This window comes from Miniopterus schreibersii (assembly GCF_964146895.1).
Source record: "Miniopterus schreibersii genome assembly, chromosome: 2".
Lineage (NCBI taxonomy): Eukaryota > Metazoa > Chordata > Mammalia > Chiroptera > Miniopteridae > Miniopterus > Miniopterus schreibersii.
The window spans coordinates 100,516,755-100,538,400 of NC_138102.1; the positions used below are offsets into that span (position 1 = coordinate 100,516,755).

At 40.0% G+C, this 21,646-nt stretch overlaps 1 protein-coding gene across 2 annotated transcripts in view; it reads right to left on the bottom strand.

Moving 5' to 3' along the window:
* Positions 1-21,646, bottom strand: part of MTUS2 (microtubule associated scaffold protein 2) — a 504,165-nt gene that overhangs the window by 308,303 nt on the left and 174,216 nt on the right. The window lies entirely within an intron of this gene.

Consider the following 21,646-nt stretch of genomic DNA (forward strand, 5'->3'; position numbering starts at 1 on the left):
AGCTGTTTAAAAAGATATGTCAAATCCAGGTGACCTTGTCCTGGCACATCTGCCAGAATTAGAAGAGCTGGTCAGTTATTTTGAACTGATTGTAAATCTACTGATGCTCCTAATCTGCTGTGTTATAAACGTGGGTTGATAAAGCCCAGGATCCTGATTATGTTAGCGATGCTCAGAGAAATCATTAGAGGCTCAAACTCATCAAAAGAAACAACATTTTTATGAGCCACTGCAGTTGAATAGTCTGTTTTCTGATGAGTGGCTTTAGCATTTCAAAATAGGAGAAAAAGTAAAAGACTTGCTCTATTTGCTAAGGAAAAAACCCATAACATGTGTTGCCCATGTTTTTACAATACTAAACAGACCCCAGAGAGATGCTAGTAAGCAACACTGACTAGATTTAAATAGAAGAGGAGATCGCAGCTCAAGGCAGGAGACAGAACACATCTCTAGCCAAAGATGCCTTAAAATGAGGATAATTCAATTTTAAGAGATACAGCTAATAATAATAGCTAAATATTTATTGAGTTATTTCTGTTAAGCACTTTACGTGTTTGAACCTAGAAAAACAGAGACAAAAGAGACAGGTATATGCTGAGCCAGCTATTCCAGCAGTTTCTGGAACACAGAACACTGATGGCGGACCCTGGATGACAGGCCGAGGAGGAGTGCAGCCCGCCACAGATGTGAGAGCAATGGTGCAGGAGAGCAAGCAGCCCGCTGACCTCCAGCCTGCACAGCCAGGGTGCAGAGGACAGATCTGAGGGAAGGAGCAGGAAGAGTAGGCTGAGAAATGCAGTGTCCAGTACCAAGGTATTTACCTCCCACCTCCCCACCTCTGCCAAGCCCAAGGAGAAAAAGAAATAGAGTTCTAAAGACTTTGAATGCAATAGTGCCATTTGCTACAACGTGGATGGATCTTGGGAATGCTAAGCAAAATAAATCAGACAGAAAAAGTTAAGAACCATGTGATTTCACTCGTATGTGAGATATAAAACTGAAAGCAACAAATGAACAAACAATAAAAACAAACAAAAACTCATAGACACAGACAACAGTGTGGTGGTTACCAGAGGGAACTGGGTGGGGAGTAGTAAAGGGGGTCAAATACATGGTGATGGAAGATGATTTGACTCTGGGTGGTGGACACACAATGCAATACACAGATGATGTATCATAGAATCGTACACTTAAAACCTATATAATCTTATTAACGAATGTCACTCCAATAAATTTAATTTAAAAAAAGAATGTGATTTTTAAAAATATATCTTTATTGCTTTCAGAGAGAAGAAGGGAGAGGGAGAGAGAGAAACATCAATGATGAGAGAGAGTCATTGATCGGCTGCCTCCTGCGCGTCATCCCCTGCTGGGGATCAAGCCCACAACCGGGGCATGTGCTCTCCCTGGGAATTGAACCACAATCTCCTGGATCCAAGGCTGACGCTCAACCACTGAGCCATACCCGGTGGGGCAAGAAAAGAATCTGAACAAATGAACTCCAAGTTCATCTAACTCAATAAGAGTAAATGATCACTAAGAATTTGAGAAAACCTTCCAGCACAAAACAAACAACAAAAAATTTTAAAACACAAAGAGAAAAACTTCCCCCGAGGATATAGAGAGAACTCAAATAACAAAATATATCTTTTTAAAAAATCGAATCTAATTAGTATCCTCAGAGAAATTTAGAAAGAAATTGCAACAATAAATAAAGAACAATATACTATGAAAAAAGCAGTCAGAAACTATGAAAGTATTCTTAAAAATACCAGAACAGCCCAGCCAGCAGGGGTAGGTGGTTGAGCATCAACCTAGGATCCAGGAGATTGAGGTTTGATTCCCAGTCAGGGCACATGCCCAGGTTTCAGGCTCAGTCCCCAGCAGGGGGTATGCAGGAGGCAGTCGATCCATGACTCTCTCATCATTGATGTTTCTCTCTCTCTCCCCCCTCCCTTTCTCTCTCTGAAATCAATAAAATTTTTTTTTTTTTAAATATCAAAACAACAATTCAACAGAAGTGTTAGAAAGTAAGTCCAGTTAAATTGTCTAAAATGAAGAAGGAGCACATGTGGTGAGGGAAACCACGTAAGACAAAGTTGGCACAAGTAATCACTCTGAGAGGTCCAACAACCGAACAGTAGAAATTTTAGGAAGAAACAGAAAACAAAGAAGTAGAAGTTGACAAGTAACAAGACAAGATGGTTTATTGCCCAAAGATGAAAGGATACTCAAGTCTCAAGCTGAGAGTTTCACAATTGCTTAGCAAGATCAATCAATCCTTCCCCCTCTCCGAGTCTCCGCTCTCTCTGTCTCCCACCCACTCTCCTTCTCTGTCATCTCTCAGTCTCTCCCCCCCCCGGCATACATATACACGCGTGTGCACACACACACACACGCCTGGGAATTTTTAGTACACCAAGGACAAGAGAAGATTCTAAAGCTTTCAAAAAGAAAAAATATCTGGTCTCCTACAAAAAAATATTTCTCAGACTGGCATCAGCTTTCTTTTGAACACCACTGGATATCTTTATGTTTTGAAAGAAACTCATTTTCAATCTAGAAAATTATAATTAATCTAGTAAATGCAGACTAAAGACAGTTTGGAAAATGACAAAACTGCTAGTCTGCATTCCTTGAACTCACTCTTGGGTAATTACTGAGGATATACCAGCAAAATGAACAAGGAAACCAAAGTGGCAGAACACATGGATCCACCCAAGGAGGGAAATGAAAGGAGTTCCAGAAGAACAGCATGTAGTTGAGAAGGCCAGCAGAAGAAGGCACCTTGAAATAGAAAGCCTAAGACATAGAGGGTGAACAGAAAATACTCACTGACTGATTCCTGCCCTCACTCCAGTTTGAGGCTCTACCAACCGAAACCACTCAATACTCTCCAACGTCTGAACCTATGCTTTGAAGTTATGCTTTTATATGGTTTTGGATTAAGGAAGGAGAAAAATGCATACAGGTAAGGATACAGCCCCTTTCCATGCTTAAAAAATCCAGGAAGACAAGCTCTGTGCAGGGTATTCATACGCAATGGTAAATCAGATGGACGTCTTAAGATTCCACGACAACCAAGGTGAACAATAACAGGACAAAAATATCTAGATTATTCATCTTCCTCTTTACTACCATTTTAAGAAGCAAGCAAATAAATCAGCAAATCACAAGTGTCATATTCTTCAGCTGAGTCACATTAGAATTAGTAGTGGATTTTTGCCTGCAGAGTTGAGCCAAGGCTGACATTACTCTTCCTTGATTTTTATTCTTTGTTTTCCCTCCCAATCTATTCTGATGTGAGCTTCACTCACAGGGTTAGGGAGTTGGTCAAATCCACCTTCTAAAACCCATCTACTTCTCTCCATCAACCCCCCCACCCCCCACACAGACACAACTACCACCACCACAGATGGACTATCATTCTGGTTTACTGCAATAGCCTCATAAAGGGTCTCTGTCTCCAATCCTTCTACCCCACCCCATTCCTGTCCCTCAATCCATTCTCTAAACTTTAGTCCAACTGATATTTTTTTAAAAATGAAATGATCATATCAATCCCTTGTTTAATACCCTTTGAATGAACCATTTTGCTCTTAGGATAAAAATGCAAATTCTCTAATACATCTTGCCATGTCATCACAATCTTCTATGTGTTCTCTCATCCTTTCCTGGTACTCTACATTTCTGTCACACTAATCTTCTCCTGCACCATTGCTTCTGCTTGAAATAACCTTTCTTCCACTCCTACCATTTCCTCATCCTTCACTCCCAAACCTCAAATTTTTAGCCCTTCATACCATACTACATCTGAGAAACTTTCCTGGACCCCAACTTGCGGTAAGATTTCCCTCCTATGTTCTCCTGAGCTCAGAAGACTTTTCCATCACAGCATTCAATCACAATGTATCATAATTGCCTAAGGGATCTCTTCTATCTCACTCATGGCTGTATCCTCAATGCCTAGAACAACTTAACCATAGTAGGTGCTCAATAAATATTAATTACTATACAAACAGTTTTTGTCCAAATAAAGAAAAGAATAGTTGTTATGCCTGTTCCACCCCAAAGCCACTGAAGCTGACTCTCTGTGTCTGGGCTGAGGAAACTTGCATTTTTTAATAAACTTCTCCAAGGCATTATTAGGCATGTTCAGTTGCAATGAAAGTAAGCCAAAGATAGAACAGCTTTGTTTGCTAAATGTGCAGTGAAAATACAGGCATTGTCAATGTTCATTTCAACAGTATGTAGAACAAATTGAACAGTGCCTCTGTAGCCTCCAAGATAGGTCCCAAGGTCATCACTGTCATTAAGGAACTACGGTTAGGCCATATTCACTCTTACCACTTCAGTAATTCCTCTTTTTGTCTTATGGGGATGTTTTCCCATCTGCTTTAAATCTCTCCTGGTAGATGCTATAGTTATCATAAAATTAAGTAAAATAGTGATGAAAATAGTGAAATGGCTCTTAGGTGATGTCAATAAACTGTTCTCACTCAACATAGAAATCAACACTTCACTCATCCTGTTTTCTATCTATTACTCTCCTCCTTGGTCTTAGAAGAATCAATGTTCGACTTCAGTTCTAAGGTTCACCCTTCCATGTGATATCTCGATTTCATTATTTATCACCCTCCTGGAGTTCTTATTCTAACAGTTACCACCACCACATGCTCAACTTCTCTCTACAGCCCACTCTCTCTCTCTCACATTTCCAACCAGTTCTAATCTCTCCCACCACACTCTAAAAAACAAAACAAAACTCAGCCCTGCCTCCCTTCCAGCTGGCACCCATGGCTGTTTTCTCCATCAGTACATTTTTAGAAACAGCAGTCTATTCTCATTGCTTCCACTTCCACACTTTTCATTCACTTCTCAATCTACTAATATGTGACTTCCACCCCCACATTTTACTAAAATTGTTCATTCAAAACTAGGTCACCAACTGCTTCCTAATTTCCAATCCCAACAAACTGCATTTTTACTTGTCCTTTCTTTTGTGAAGCAGTTTTGACCATATTCTAATTTAGAAACTCCCTCTTCCTTATACTCAAAACAGTACATTTCCCTACCCCTCACCCACCCACCCATCCTACAGTGCTCTGTCTCTTGCAGGGTCTTTTCTTTAGTTACTCCTTAAATGTGGACATAAAGTTCTCCTCTTGATCTTTTCCTTCCCCCATGTGCCTCTATCCCTGAATTGGCTCATTCATTTTCATCTTCCATCTATGGAGTAATGACTCTTTATCTTTGGTTCTGCTTTATCTCCAGCCCCAAATCCTGCCTTTTGGAAAATTTTACCTAAATGTCCCCTAGGAATCCCAAACTTGGCATGTGTCAAATAACTAACTGTCCACCACCACTCCAATCCTACAAAACACACCCTCAGTGCTCCCTATAAGAAGATACAAATCACCTGAACTGAGGACTTCTCTCTCTGTCAGGTATACATTCAAACTTTATCCCTTTTCTACCTGGAAAACTCCTATTTATCCTTTAGATATCTAAGATGGCATCAGAGTAGGTGAAAGTTATACTCACCTCCTCCAAGGACCAAACTGGAATTACAGCTAAAGTATAGAATAATCAACCTGAATAACCAACTGAAGACTAGCTTAAGAGAAGTCTTATAACAAAGGATTTACAGCATCAACCTAGGGGAATACAATAGCCCCACCCTCTGGAATCCCTGTCACCCTACACTGCAGAGTTCACACCCTGCTGAAGAGTCAGCTTCCAGGGTAGAGGTATAGAGAATCAGGGATGTAGAGGTTGGGAAGACTCAGGGGTGTCAGTGACTGAGTTGTGTGGCTCTGGAGTGGGGGGCCACACCTCCCTCCTTCCCCAAAGTCTGACTAGTACTCCCCCTCCCACAAGATCCACTAGTCCTACCCACCCAACTCCAGGTGGCCCCACCCTGCTGAGTTTGGGCTCCAAGCAGAATCTGAGACACACTAAGTTGTATAGCTCTAGGATGGGGGCCATATTTCCCCTGTATGCCCAACAGGTGCACAATCCTCCCTTCACATGGCCAAATCTTGGTGAGTTTGGAACTGATAAACTCACTGGCTTCACCCTGATGATTTCCTGAGACCCCTTGCCCAACCACAAAGTACTGTGGACACCCAGTGGGAGGAAGTTAGACTTGGTATACACTGGGACTTTTGCTGAGTGGCCTGATACCCAGGACTGGCTCAAGATTGAACCTGTATCAGTCTGGTGAACACTACTCACCTCTATCTGGTGACTCACTGAGAACGTTCTTCATGCAACTCAAGTCCAACCAGAGGATATTTCAGTGACTGAGCCTAATAGGCAGCTGGCAGAAGGAGGCAGGCAAAGGCAGATCTCAGAATGCCTTGGGCTTTTTGCCTGACCTGCCCCAGACTTGGTGCTGGTGGAAGCCAGTCTTCACTCATAGCTTGTTCCTTCCGAGGCACACCCAACCCCAGCAGAGGCAGCCATAAACTGTGGTTCACTTTGTAGCTTCAAACAAGTTGGCCAAAGCCAGTCACAGGCAGCATCTGACATTGATGTATAACAGTCCTTCACAAGAGTCTCCAGAACAGACACAACCAGAAGCCAGCTTCAGACAACATCAGAGCAGGATCCAATTAGCTTCACAAACAGCATATCCAAAGGGAGATCTTGGAAAGCACCAGACCCCACTAAGGTGAATTCCTTTTCATGTGGTCAGCACCTGCACAGCAGCTCATACACTGAGGTATGGAGTTGATCCTCATAGTCAGCCAGCCTGAGGGTCAACCCACCTACAAATAGGCCAACAGAAATCAAGACTCACTGAAAACAGGAGGACCCACATAACCCATAAAAGGGACATTCCTGGAGCACCCAGCTAAGGTGATCAAGGAGACTGTGACACTGGATCCCAAGAGACACCTACCACATAAGGCCAACCGACCAAGACTAGTAGACACAGTAGATCTACCTAACAAATAGAAACAAATACAAAGAGGGAGCCAAAATGAGGAGACAATGAAATATGTCCCAAATGAAAGAACAGGAAAATCTCCAGAAAAAGAGCCAAATGAAATGGACACAAGTAATTTACCAGATGTAGAGTTCAAAGAAATGGTTATAAGGTGGCTCAGTTAGTTGGAGCATCCTCTCGTACATCAAAGGTTGTGGGTTCAATTCCTAGTCAGGGCACATATTTGAGTTGCAGGTTTGATCCCTGGCCAGGGCATGTGCAGGAGGCGGCCGATCAATGTTTCTCCCTCACATGGATGTTTCTCTCTCTCTTCGTCCTTCTCTCCCTCTCTTTCCCTTCCTCTCTCTCTAAAATTGATGAACATATCCTCAGGTGAGGATAAAAAAAAATGGTTTTAAGGATGCTCAAGAAACTTTGAGAACTACAAGAGCATGAAAAAAAAAAAAAAAACATAGATGCCATAAAAAACAACCAGTGAGAAATTAAGAATATATCTGAAATGAAGAACGCTCTAGAAGAAATAAACAGTAGGTTGGATGAAGCAAGAACTGAATCAGTGATTTGGAAGACAAGGTAGCAGGAAAAAAAAAATTATAAATGAGAATAGTTTAAGGGAACTTTGGGAAAACATGAAGCATAACAATACCCACATCATAGAGGTACCAGAGGAAGAAGAGAGAGCAAGACATCGAGAATCTACTGTAAAAATCACTGAAAAACTCCTTAACCTGGTGAAGAAAAAAGACACACAAGTCTGGGAAGCACAGAGAGTCCCAAACAATATTAACCCAAAGAGACCCACACCAAGACATATCATAATTAAAATGGCAAAGATTAAAGACCAAGAGAGAACCTTAAAAGCAGAAAGAGAAAAGCAGCTAGTTACGTACAAGGGAGCTCCCATAAGACTGTCAGCTGATTTCTCAACAGAAACATTTCAGGGGAGAAGGGATTGGCATGAAATGTTCAAAGTGATAAAAAACAAGGACCTACAACAAAGACTAATTTACCCAGCAAGGCTATCATTTAAGGTTGATGGAGAAATGAAAAGCTTCCCAGACAAGAAAAAACTAAATGAGTTCATTACCACCAAACCAGTATTACAAGAAATAGGTTTTCTTTAAGAAGATGATGAAAGAAGAAAGAAAAAGAACAACAACAATAACAACAAGAAGTAAAAGACAAAACAAAAGGACATGGTTATAAAGAATAAAATGGCAATAAATATGTACCAATCATCACTTTAAATGTAAATCGCTTAAATGCTCCAATCAAACAATACAGGGTCATGGACTGGGTAAGAAAACATGACCCATATATAAGCTGTCTACAAGAGACCCATCTTAGAACAAAAGATATGCAAAACTAAGAGTAAACGGATAGAAAAAGATATTTCATGCAGATGGAAGTGAAATAAAAGCTGGGGTAGCAATACTTATATCTGACAAAAGACTTTAAAACAAGGCTATAATGAAAGACAAAGAAGGACACTATATAATAATAAAGTGAGCAATCCAACAAGAGGATATAACCCTTGTACACATTTATGCATCTAGCATAGGAATACCTAAATATTCAAAGCAAATCTTGTTAGGCATGAAAGGAGAGATTGCCAGTAATACAGTCATAGTAGAAAAGTTTAACACCTCATTGACATCAATGGGTAGATCTTTCAGACAAAATCTCAACAAGGAAACAGTGGTCTTAAATGACACACTAGACCAGATGAATTTAATTGATATGTTCAGAACATTTTACTGCAAAGCAGTAGAATATACAATCTTTTCAAGTGCATATGAAACATTTTCTAAGATAGGACACATGTTAGGACACAAAAGAAATCTAAATAGTTTTGAAAAGATTGAAATCATATCAAGTATCTTCTCTCACCAGAATGTATGAAACTAGAAATTAATCATACAAAAGAACCTGAAAAACACACAAAGACATGGAGGCTAAATAACATGTTACTAAACAATGAATGGGTTACCAATGAGATCAAAGAAGAAACCAAAAGATACCTTGAAACAAATGAAAATGAGAACAAAACAAACCCAAATCTATGGGACACAGCAAAAGCAGTCCTAAGAGAAAAATTCATAGCTTAACAGGCCTACCTTAAGAAACAAGAAAAATGTCAAATAAACAATCTAACTTTCAACATAAAGGAACTGGAAAAAACAACAAACAAAGCCCAAAGTGAGTAGGAGAAATAAAATAATAAAGATCAGAACAGAAAGAAACAAAAAATAGAGTGTAAATAAAAAAAACAATATGAAAAAGATCAATAAAACCAAGAGCTGGTGCTTTGAAAAGATAAATAAGACTGACAAACCTTTAACCAGAATCATCAAGGATGAGAGAGGACCCAAATACATAAAATCAGAAATGAAATGGGAGAAGAAACAACTGATACCACAGAAATGCAAAGGATTGTAAGAAAATATTACGAACTATAGATCAACAAATTGGACAATCTGAACAAAATGGATAAATTCCCAGAAACATAACATTTTCCAAAACTTAATTAGGAAAAATCAGAAAATCTGAATAGACTTATTACACCTAATGAAATTAAAACAACAATAAAAAACAAAACAAGAACCTTCCAACAAACAAAAGTTCTGGACCAGATGGCTTCATAGGTGAATTTTACCAAACATTCAAAGAACTAACACCATCCTTCTCAAACCATTCCAAAAAATTCAAGAGGAGGGTAGGCTCCTAAGCTCATTTAACAAGGCCAACATTATCCTAATTCCTAAACCACATAAAGATACTACCAAAAAATTTATAGCACAATATCTCTGATGAACACTGATGCTAAAATTCTCAACAAAATATTGCAAACTGTATCCAGCAATACATTCAAAAGATCACACTCTATGATTGATTTCTGGGATGCAAGATTGGTATAATATCTGCAAATCAATAAATGTGATACATCACATAAACAAAATGAAGGATAAAAATTGCATAATCATATCAATAGATGCAGAAAAAGCATTTGATTAAATCCAACACCCATTAATGACAAAAATTCTCAGCAAAGTAAGAATAGAGTGAACATATCTCAAAGTAATAAAGGCCATAAATAAGAAACTCATAGCCAACGTCATTCTCAATGGGCAAAAACTAAAAGTGTTTCCCTTAAGATCAGGAACAAGATGGGGTGTCCTCTTTCACCACTCTTATTCACCATAGTACTGGAAGTCCTAGCCACAAGCCATCAGACAAGAAGGAGAAGTAAAAGGCATCCAAACTGGAAAGGAAGAAGCGAAACTGTCACTATTTGCGGATGACATGATACTGTTTATAAAGAACCCTAAAGATTCCACCAAAAATATTACTAGAACTGATCAGTGAATTCAGTAAAATAGCAGGATGCAAAATAAATATTCAGAAATCAGTTGCATTTTATACATCAATAATGAACTATCAGAGAAGGAAACTAAGAAAATAATCCCATTCACAATTACTTTAAAACAAAAAACAAAAAACAACACCTAGGAATAAGTTTAACCAAGAATGTAAATGACCTGTACTCAAAAAATTATTAGACACTGAAGAAAGAAATTGAAGAAGACACAAATAAGTGGAAGTATATACCATGTTCATGGATAGGAAGAATTAACATCATTAAAATGTCTATAGTACCCAACGCAATCCATAGATTCAATGCAATTCCTATCAAGATAACAATGGCATATTTCACAGAACTAGAACAATTATTCCAAAGATTTGTATGGAACCACACACAAAAAATAGCAACAGCAATCTTGAGAAAGAACATACTTGGAAAAATCATGCTACCTGTAGCTATACTACAAGACCACAGTAATCAAAACATCATGGTACTGGCATAAAAACAGACATATACATCAATGGAACAGAATAGAGAGCACAGAAATAAACCCATGCCTTTATGTTCAATTAACATTTGACAAAAGAGGAAAGAATGTACAACAGGGTAAAGACAGCCTATTCAATAAATGGTGTTGGGAAAAATTGGACAGATACATACAAAAAAATGAAACTAGGCCACCTTCTTACAACATGCACAAGAATAAACTCAAAATAGATTAAAGACTTAAATGTAAGGCCTCAAACCATAAAATCTTAGAAGAAAACATAAGCAGTAAAATCTAAATCATTTCTCATAGCAATACTTTTTCTGATATATCTCCTTGGGGAAAACAAAAGAAAAAATAAACAAATGAGACTACATCAAACTAAAAAGGTTTTGCATGGCAAGGAAAACCATCAACAAAATGAACAGATAGCCCACTGAATGGGAGAACATATTTGCCAATGATACATCTGATAAAGGGTTAGTATCAAAAATTTGTAAAGAACTTATACAACTCAACAACAAGAAAACAAACAAAGCAATTTAAAAATGGGCAGAGGACCTGAGTAGACACTTCTCCAAAGAGGACACACAGATGGCCAACAGACATATAAAAAGATGCTCAAGGTCACTAATCAACAGAGAAATGCAAATTAAAATCACAATGAGATATCATCTCACACCTTTCAAAATGGCTATAATCAATAAATCAACAAATAACAAGTGCTGTAGAAGATATGGAGAAAAGGGAACCTTTGTGCACTGTTGGTGGGAACGCAGATTGGTGCAGCCACTGTGGAAAGCAGTATAAAGTTTCCTCAAAAAATTAAAAATGGAACTACCTTTTGACCCAGCAATTCCACTTCTGGGAATATATCCAAAGAAACCTAAAACACTAATTTGAAAAAATATATGCACCCCTATGTTCATTGCAGCATTATTTACAATCACCAAATCCAAGTGCGAATCAGTAGATGAGTAGATAAAAAAAAATGAGTCATGCGTTTACACAATGGAACACTCCATGGCCATATAAAAGAAGGAAATCTTTTTTATTTTCATATATTTTAATTGATTTCAGAGAGAGGAAGGGAGAGGGAGAGAGAGATAGAAACATCAATGATGAGAGAGTCATTGATTGGCTGCCTCTTGCACACCCCCTGCTGGGGATCGAGCTGCAACCCAGACATGCGCCCTGACTGGCAATCGAACCTCAATCTGCTGGATCATAGGTTGAAGCTCAACCACTGATCCAAGCCAGCCGGACAAGAAGGAAATCTTACCTTTTGTAACACCATGGATGGACCTGGAGAGCATTATGCTAAGTAAAATAAGCCAGTCAAAGAAAGACAAATACGATACGGTTTCACTTATATGTGGAACCTAATGAACAAAATAAACAAACAGAACAGAAACAGACTCATAGAAACAGAATAAGACTGACAGTTGTCAGAGTGGATGATTGGGTTGGGGGATGGGTAAAAAAGGTGAAGGGATTAAACAAAAAACAGCAACAAAAACTCAAACACGAACAACAGTATGGTGATTACAAAACAAGGTGGGAGAGGAAAAAGAAGGTAAAAGGGTGATAAATGGTGATGGAAAGAGACTTAACTTTGGATGGTGAACCCACAATACAATACACAGATGATGTATTATAGAATTGTACACCTGGAACACATAATTTTCTTAACCAATATCACCCCAATAAATTCAATAAAAATTATAAGAGAAAAACAACTCCTATTTATCCTTCAAAATTCACCTCAACTCATCTCATTTAGGGAATCTTTCCAGAGCCCTCGCCGGCCTGGGCTGAGTTGAACATCCCTCCTCACCTGTCTATCACATACTTCGCTCTTCGTGTTTAATTATTAATTTATCTCTTTATTCCACAAAGACATGGACTATATATTTAATGTGGGCATCCTGAGCACATAGACCAGCGCCTGGCCCATAATGGGTCCTCGAAAAACCTTTGTTGAATAGCTGAATGAATACTGAACAAAGAAATCAAGAGTGGCTCTGATCATCTCAAAGACCGGTAATCCTCTGAAATAGCCGTTAGTTGGTCAGCAAACTACAGCCACAAGCTAGCCACTTGTTTTCCTAAAAAGAGTTTCACTGGAACACAGCCAGACTCATTCACTTACATACGGTCCGTGGCTGGTTCTGCATTACAAAGGCAGAACTGTGTGGTTGTAACAGAAGCTGTTTGGCCCACAAAGCAAAAGTATTTACTATCTAGCATTTAATTTGCCCTCTCCTGCTCCAAAATATCTCAGGACCTTACCAACTTTCCATAATGATGAAAAAAACTACTATTACTTCCTCTGCTATTAACATTTATTCAATAGATATTGATGTAATAAATCCCTCAGTTCTCATATACTATATATTATAGTGGGTTGGGAGATAATAAATATGTAAAAGCAAAATAAGAAAACTACAGAGCCTGATAAAGACAGTGAAAGAAACAAACAGGATAACCTGTTAGAAAGTATCCTGTTGGGAATGTGTCACTGTAGAGAGCGGGGATCAGTATAGCCTTTCTTTCTGGGGCAGTGACATTTGTGTTAAAACTTAAAGAAGGAGACAGAGCCAGTCTTGGAGAGTACGGGAAAAAGTATGTTCTAGGAGGCATGGTGGCACAGAGACCCCTAGGTCAGGAGGAGATTGGCATGTCTGAGGAACTGAACGGAGGCCACTGTGGGTGACATGCAGTGAGAAGAAAGGAAGAGACTCAAACAAGCCTGAGAGAGGAGGTAGGAGGAGACCTGGCCCTGGAGGCCTCGGAGGCCAGGGGAGGCATTCTGATTGGCTGACACATTCTGACTGTCAGGTGCTATTCTAAGAGCTTCCATTCAGCCCTCTCAACAATCTAATGTCTTAGGTTCTGTTATTATCCTCAATTTAGAGAGGTAGAAACTGAGGCTCAGACAGGTGTGGATTGAGTAACTAATGAATCAAGAGTCTGGGATGAGAACCTGGTCTGTCTGACTCAGAGCACAAGGACTGCCCAGCAGACTGCACAGCCTCCCATCTGCTCCACGTGAATTCTGCAACGTAGACCCTCAACTTAAAAATGATCATGATCACAAATCTGACCCCAATCTACTCATCTGGCCTTGTTTCCAGCAACTCTCCTCAAACTGGTCCCTCTTTCCTAAAGAAGCCACACACTTCCATGTCTCTGCCATATTCTTCCTGCACAGACCTCACTCTGTGTTACTCTGTCCATCCATGAATTCTTCCAGGAGTTCACTTGCCCGCTAACCCTCTTCCCCCTGTATTAACACCTTGCAGCAGCGCTTCACAGGCTTTGCACAGAGCCAGTGCTGGACCGTTTACTGGATGAATCAGTGCTTCACTAGGCCTCATTCTTTCTATCCCCGAGTGAGGCTAGAATGGGAAGAGGTGAGGCCCTACTGCTATCTGAAGATATCCAAAAAATGTCCTAATATCTCTCGGACGCCAGTCTTCCAGTACAATTCAGGAGATGCAGAATTATTACATGCTTCGGCGCTGGAAAGGCAAAAATATATGGGAAAAATAAAAATAGGGCTGTCACCTTAGAATTCTAACTTTAGAAATATTGAGCATATGCTGACATTTTGCTGAATTTCTGACATTATCATGACCAGTCAGACTTTTCAACAAGTACTAACTGTGCTTGTATTTAAATTGTTCCAATCAAGTTTACTTGCTCTTCAAGACATATTTCATTAACTTAATTGTCTAAATTTTAAAATTTAGTAGGATTTATCCTGTCTTTAAAAAAATTACCTAAGAGAAAATTTCATACAGTATGTTGAACTCTAAAATAAAATTTATCTTAATAAGCGGAATTCATAACAAAACTGGATGTAATTTGAGAAAAATTATCCCAACTTCTCTTATCTGGTTGAATTTCTCTGCTTACTTATATAATGGAGTATTCTTATCTAGTCTTTAAAAAATTTCTATACTGACACTTTAACTACTCTCACAAAATATTAGAGTTCTTTTAGATAGCATTGCCGACAAGAAAACATGGGTATATTCATCTCCATGTGCACAAATGACATTCTAACATGCTGTACACTGTATAGGTTAACATTTTTCACACAATGCTTTAGGACATGAGAGATGTTTTTCTGAATAAATAACATAAAAATATGCAGATCTACTAAAAAGAGTACAAAAAGATACTGCCTTTTTACTTCTCAGAATGGAGGTCTCTAACAGCAAAATTGTGTTTATATACACAATCTTAGGTTTCACTAATACAGATTTTCTGTCCACCCAAAGGGAGGCAAGAGTCCTGCTCTACGTTGAGCACTTAAACAGCTCCTGAGTGTCATACCCAGGCCTGATGACAGTAAAACTTCATGGTTTTAGGCATGACTGTGGAGTGAGAAAACACTGTAAATAAAAACACAGGAGTGATGTAAGAAGCAAGGAAGTGCTTAGGCTAGTTTATTCTTCAGCAGACACAGTCACATCAAGATCTGTAAGACTTAATTAAGAGTCCTAAGAAGTAGCATTAATTTACGACAGAGAATCTCTGGAAGAGTCTCATCTGTGGGGTGGCACACATTTACTGCATATCCAGTCCTTTTAGGCCACTCCAAAGCTATGAAGTACTTAATGGTACCCATAAAACCAACACAGGAGCGGAAACATTAGGAATATTTCCCAAGGTCTAAGTCACAGTTCACTTGCCTGTTAGATACCTAAGAGTTTTCCTACCTTAGAACTGAAAAAATGCAATATATGCAATTCACATATCAAACCAGATCCTAGAAATCCTGAGGTTGGAAATGTGCAAACGCTAAAGTGCAGGGTCAGCATTAAGGGCTGTTCCTATCTCCAGTTCCCATTTGCCAGTGCAATGGTGCTCAGAGCCTCCAGTGACCACATAACATAAAGACAGGAGTATAATCAACGTGAGAGTGAGAATCCCGGCTTGCCGAGTACAGAATACCAGTTAAATTCAAAATGCAACCAGGTACAGACACATTTTAAAAGTATTCTTGCCTGGCCGGGCATGGCTCAACAGTTGAGCATCGACCTAGGATCCCGGCTATCGGGGTTCGATTCCCGGTCAGGGCACATGCCCGGGTTGCGGGCTCGATCCCCAGATGGGGGCGTGCAGGAGGCAGCTGATCAATGACTCTCTCATCATTGATGTTTCTATCTCTCTCTCTCCCTCTCCTTTCCTCTCACTGAAATCAATAAAGATATATTAAAAAAAAGTATTCTTAAAATAATAACAAACAAACAAAAAACAACTGCTACATAAATAGCCCAGAACTAAAGGAATAAACACAAAAGGTGAGAAAGTTTTTATTAGACACAGCAAACATCTGATGTTAACAATCTTTGAGGACCATGTAAAAGAAATGCCACCCATGAAGACCTAATTGATATGGAAACTGCCATAAACAATTAGAAAACAAAGCAAAATATAGGCAGGTAATGCTTTCAGAAACTGTACAACAGGCGGCACAGGAACGTGAGCCCTTGGAGGAGGAAAATAAATGAGGGGCGCCCACCATCACCCATCTCACCACCTGAGGGCACTTTCTAGACCAAAGCACAATATGGTGAATTCTAAACTAAAATTGTTTTTAAGATGCAGAATTCATAACAAAACTGAATGTAAGTTGAAAAAAAGATTAGCAGGTTGGGTTTGTCTGGAAAGGGGAACAGGGAACACGTGAGGGATAATGGAAAGGTTCTGCACTGTCCTTGTGGTTACAAAGGTATATAAAGGTGTATTAGCCTTGACAAGCAAACCTCCCCAAACTGGGTCCTGCCCATCTGCCTGGGGAAAGAGTGAACTGGGCCCTCTGTTTGCAGCAGAATGGCAATGCTGATGAATAATGTGAATCACTGGCCACACAGATGTCAATGTGGGATCTGTGCTGCTGAGTGACTAGGTTTGTGACCCTATGAATGTTACTTCATCACCCTGAGCCTCATCTGTAAAACAATTTCCTCACCTCTGAAACAGAAAAAGCAGGAAAAAGAAAACCTATCTCCTCAATTTGTTTACAGGTTAAATAAGATATTTTTATAATAATCACTCTGCAACTGCAATTAATTATCTTCATCATCTCTGTTCTTTGGTGGTCAAAATAATTTTGCATACAAGCTCAGCCTTAAAACAGGCCATTAGTCTCACTAAGCATGACGGTCACTTTTCTTCCCGCAGCCTTGCAGAAGACATCTTTCGCTGGGGACAACAGCTTTCTGAACTTTTATTTACCCTCTGAAATTCTGTGGCAGGAAGCTATACAGGTACCTTGTTCACTTGTCTGGACCATTTTCATGTTCCTTCCCTAGCTAGGCCTTCCCTCTTCAGCTGTTTTGATTTCCTAAAAGCCGAGAAAATAGACCTGAGACAATGACCCCAGCTAATATTTCACATATTGACAGCAATAAGATAAAACTGTCAATTACTACCTGAAAAGTTAGTCGATTTTTGAAACCCATGACACGACTGAGGACAGCTAACAGTGCTGTCTCTGTTCAGGTCATATTCATTAGAAAGGCTGCTGTCAATGAAATTCCATTAGTATACTCGCTCCAAACTATGTCAAGTGTTTCCCCGTAACCCTGAGTATAACAAAGTCACTCTCATTCTGTAAGTCTCATCTAGCATTTCTGCTACTTGCCTCTGTCCCATAAGCTTGAGCTGGCTACATTTCCGTGTCAACTTCTTTTTGTCTATCTGGCTAATCAGGATTCTGGACCCATCACTCCATTGAATTGTTCTTACGAAGATAACCAATGATTTCCATGTTGTCAAATTCACTGATCCTGTCTCTGTCCTCAAACTACCCAGTTCCTCAGAAGCACTCCAGATGGCTGACCACTCCTTGCTTCTCTGGGCTTTCTGGCCACCAGGTTCCCCTAGGCTCCCCCACTTCTACTTTAGCTGCTGCTTCCCATCTTTGCTTTATAAGCAGCAGGTATAGACTAGACTCCTTAGTATCCTCTTGGTAGCTGAAATGAGCTTTTTAAAATTACTGTGCTGAAACTAGCCCTTCTGGAGCCCAGGGTTGCTAAAGGGAGAGACCCAGTCTCTGCATACCATCTTAGAGCAGAACAGGTAGAAATCGTTCCATAAAATTTTATGATAATATGAAAAATAAGAAGCATAATGGTAAAAATGGTACAATGGTAATAAAAGAAGGGAGATAAACACAGAAGAAAACAGGTTTTGTATTTCCTGGGGACACAGGTTCCCACTGCCACTGGGGCCTGGTGTGTGTTAGTGAGGAGGGGAGGGGGCAAGAAGAGATGGGGATTTTGATTCTGTAAGGTAAGTTCTCCCCATCTAGCTATCTGCATGAGGTCCATGCAAGAGGCCAGAGCACAGTTCACAAGAGGCAGGCATTGTTTGCTCCAGAGGTGTCTTGGCCTGAGGTTGTGTGTTAAGCACAGACTCTTGTTTTAACCTATTTCTCTCCAGACAAAGTTGGCAGCTATAGGGCTGCTTATATCTTAGAGTCTCTTGACACTCAACCTTACAGAATGATTATTGTAAAGATGTTTGCTTGTCAGTCAGCCCTGCCTCCCTAAAGTTGTGTGGTGAGAAACAGGGCCACGGACACTCCTATCTCCTGCCATGACTTACCCCACTGCTCCAGTCAAGGATTCCTCAGGGTGTGCCCCTGCCCTGTGGGCTCTACTGATCTGTCCCCACTGCAGCTGAAGGCATCCTCTTTAGGAGTCATTGAAATAGTGTTTGGGAAGAAAGGGGATATATCTGAGGAAAACATGAAGAAAAATGGAAGGATTTCTGCAAAAAAAAAAATATAAGTGAGGAATACTGCCAGAGCAGGTCTTGGAAGCTTGAGGACTCTAGCAAGTGACCAGGGCAAGCAAAGGGCCATGGGCATGGCTCTGGTACCCAAGAGCCAATCAGAGCTGAGCCATCATCACCATCTAGAGCTTCCCACTGTCTGGAGTGAGAACTTCTCATTTTCTGTCCAGAGCCCCTGCCAGGCAGTCCCGTCCAGCAGCACTAAGAAAGGATTTCACATCTTCAGCGTCCTATACGAGTGACACCTGTCGTTGTCACAGGCTTTGCTGGGTTGCCAATGATTACCTATGTGAACATACACCTTTCTCTCAGTGAAGACACCTAGAAGCCCAAGAAAAAGGGTTGAGGTCCTGAAGGAGTAGGGCTGGGGGAGTCCCTACTCTGTCCTTGTGAGGTCTGAACTGAACTTTGCAGAAGTGTCAGCCTCACCACAAATGTGAGAGCACAAGTAAGGCAGCCTCAGAAGGGGCTACCCATCTCCTGGGAGCATGCAAGTGCTGTCCTCTAAGAGACCTTGCTTCACTTGAAACTTGACTTTAACAAGATGAATCTCAACTAAGTTTATATTTAGTAATTTTAATTTTTCCCAAATTATGTACATAAAGTAAAACTATTAACATTTGTTATACCATGCTATTTCCAAAGTACATAATCCAATTTTACATCAAGTTTATGACTCACTGATGAAGGGGAAGGTGAAATGGTGCTGGATAGCAACAGCCACCAGAGAAGGGGCATGATGGCTTTAAACAGGGCCCATCTGCTGACGACTAACACTGTCGTGTCTCCAGCTGGGTCCTTTCCTCCCAACCCTCGTCTCCTAGATCCAGTGTTTTATTCCATAGGATAACTGAAGGCATTTCAACCTTCACATGCCCTAAATTAGCTCCTATGCCCCTGTGTAGTGGCTTCTCCCTCTCTACATGGCAGCCCCATCCTCCTATTTGCTCAGGTCCCAACCCCTGCAGTCGCCACTCATTGCTCTTTTTCTCTCCCAGCTCGTGTCGGGTCAGTCAGGAGCCCCTTTGTGCCTGACCTCGCTGTCTCTCATCACTGTCCAAGTCACTGCATCACCTGTTCGCCCTGCTTCTGCCTGTGTCCCCTTAGAGTGTGCTCTTAACATGGGACTCAGAGAGATCCTGTTTACACAAAAGTCAGATCACACTGCCCAGTTTCAAATCCTCCACTAGTTTTCTTACTCAGAGTAAGAATCAAATCCTTATGATGGCTCTTAGGCCTTATGCAACTCTCCCAGCGCCAGTCACCACTCTGTTCGCACCCCCTACCATTCTCCTGCTGACTTGCTCTGCTCCAGCTTCCCCGGCCTTCTTGCCACTTCAGGGCCTTTGCACTGGCTCCTCCCTCTGCCTGGAATGCTCCACCAGGATGCCCACAAGGTTCCCTCCTTCACCTCCTTTGGAGCCATCTGTTCAGGGAGGTTTTTTTCTGACCACCCTTTTTAAAATTATAATCTTCCTCCTTCATGTCCCAAACCTCTTATTCTCCCTTCTCTAATGTTTCATTTTCTTCAATACTAGTTATTTATCCCAATACACCATGTAGTTTGTTTACTTACTTATAAAACAGTCTGCCCCCATTCTACAATTTCAGCTCCTCAGAGGCAAGGATTTTTGTCTGTTGTTGCTGCTTTATTTCCCTTCCCCATCTACAGCAGTGCTGACATGTGAAAGTCCCTCAGCAGTAATTGTTAAATGAGTGACAGAATACATAATTACCTTGTAGCAGCTCAGATAACAACAAATAAGTCCATCACAATATACATATATCATGGGAATCATCAAAAAATAATTTGATCTTTTAGAGAAGTGCTTGTCAAAAAAACAAATCATTAAGACCATCAATAATTACCTCAGTAAATTACAATTCACAAACTAATATAATGGCAAACAGATGAAGTTCCCTTCCACTAATGAAATAAAAGAAATGCAATAACAATAATAGTAGTGGTAATAAAACTAATATTTAATACTGGCAAAGGTATGGCAAGAAGAGCAAGTTGAAGAAACACTCCTAGGAAAATAACTGTTACATGTTTTCTAAAAAATTAGCCTGTAAAAAGTTTGGATCTGCTTTATCCAATAATTACACTTGAAATAATCTATCCTAAAAAAAAAAAACATGAAAGAAGATAAATATGCACAAAGATTCAAATGGCAACATTATGGAAAATAGTACAGAGTAAGTAGAACCCAAGTGCCAGTAATGGGACGATGGTTACATCAGTTCTGTGACTCTTCCCCAGTTCCCCATTTTTCCCACACCAGAGACACTCGCTGCCAGCGACGCACCTGTGTCCCATCCACAGCACTCTTCAGGTTGCAATTTCTCAAGCACTATGTTCCCTGCTTTGGTGACATTTATCACACTTTGTAATTGTGTATTTATTTTAGTGCCTATTTCCTGCTTTAGTCCATAAGCTGCATAAAGGCAGGAGTGCTCTGTTTTGTTCACTGCTGCTGTCCTCAATTTACAACTTTTGGCACAAAATAAGTACCAAAATTTGTTGAATAAATAAACAAACAATATTATGCTACCATTAAATATTTCTGAAACATTGATGGCATAGAAAATGCCCACAATATGATACTCATAGGAAAAAAACAAAGTTCACATTAGTGTTATTTTAGCTACTGAAAAATGCATAGAAAAAAAAAAAAACACACACCATACTGAAATAAAAATGTCCATAATATTAACTCGGGATGGGTGCTAAAATATAAGTAGTATTACTTTCTTCTTCCTATTTTTCTATATTGGAAAAAATTTTAAATGGGTATGTGTTATTTCTATAATAAAATAATACATCAAACCTAGAGGAAACCACACAAACAGAAGCATGAAGAGAAAAATGAAGTGCAGAGAACATCAGGAGGTGACACTGGCCAGCCACTGCAGAGCAGAGTGACAGGGCCAGGAAAGGTGGCAGGGCCATTCTGTGTTCCAGATTTGTGAGCAGGTAAAAGAGAGTGATATGGTCAGTGTTGTCCTATAGGAAGAGCTCCCT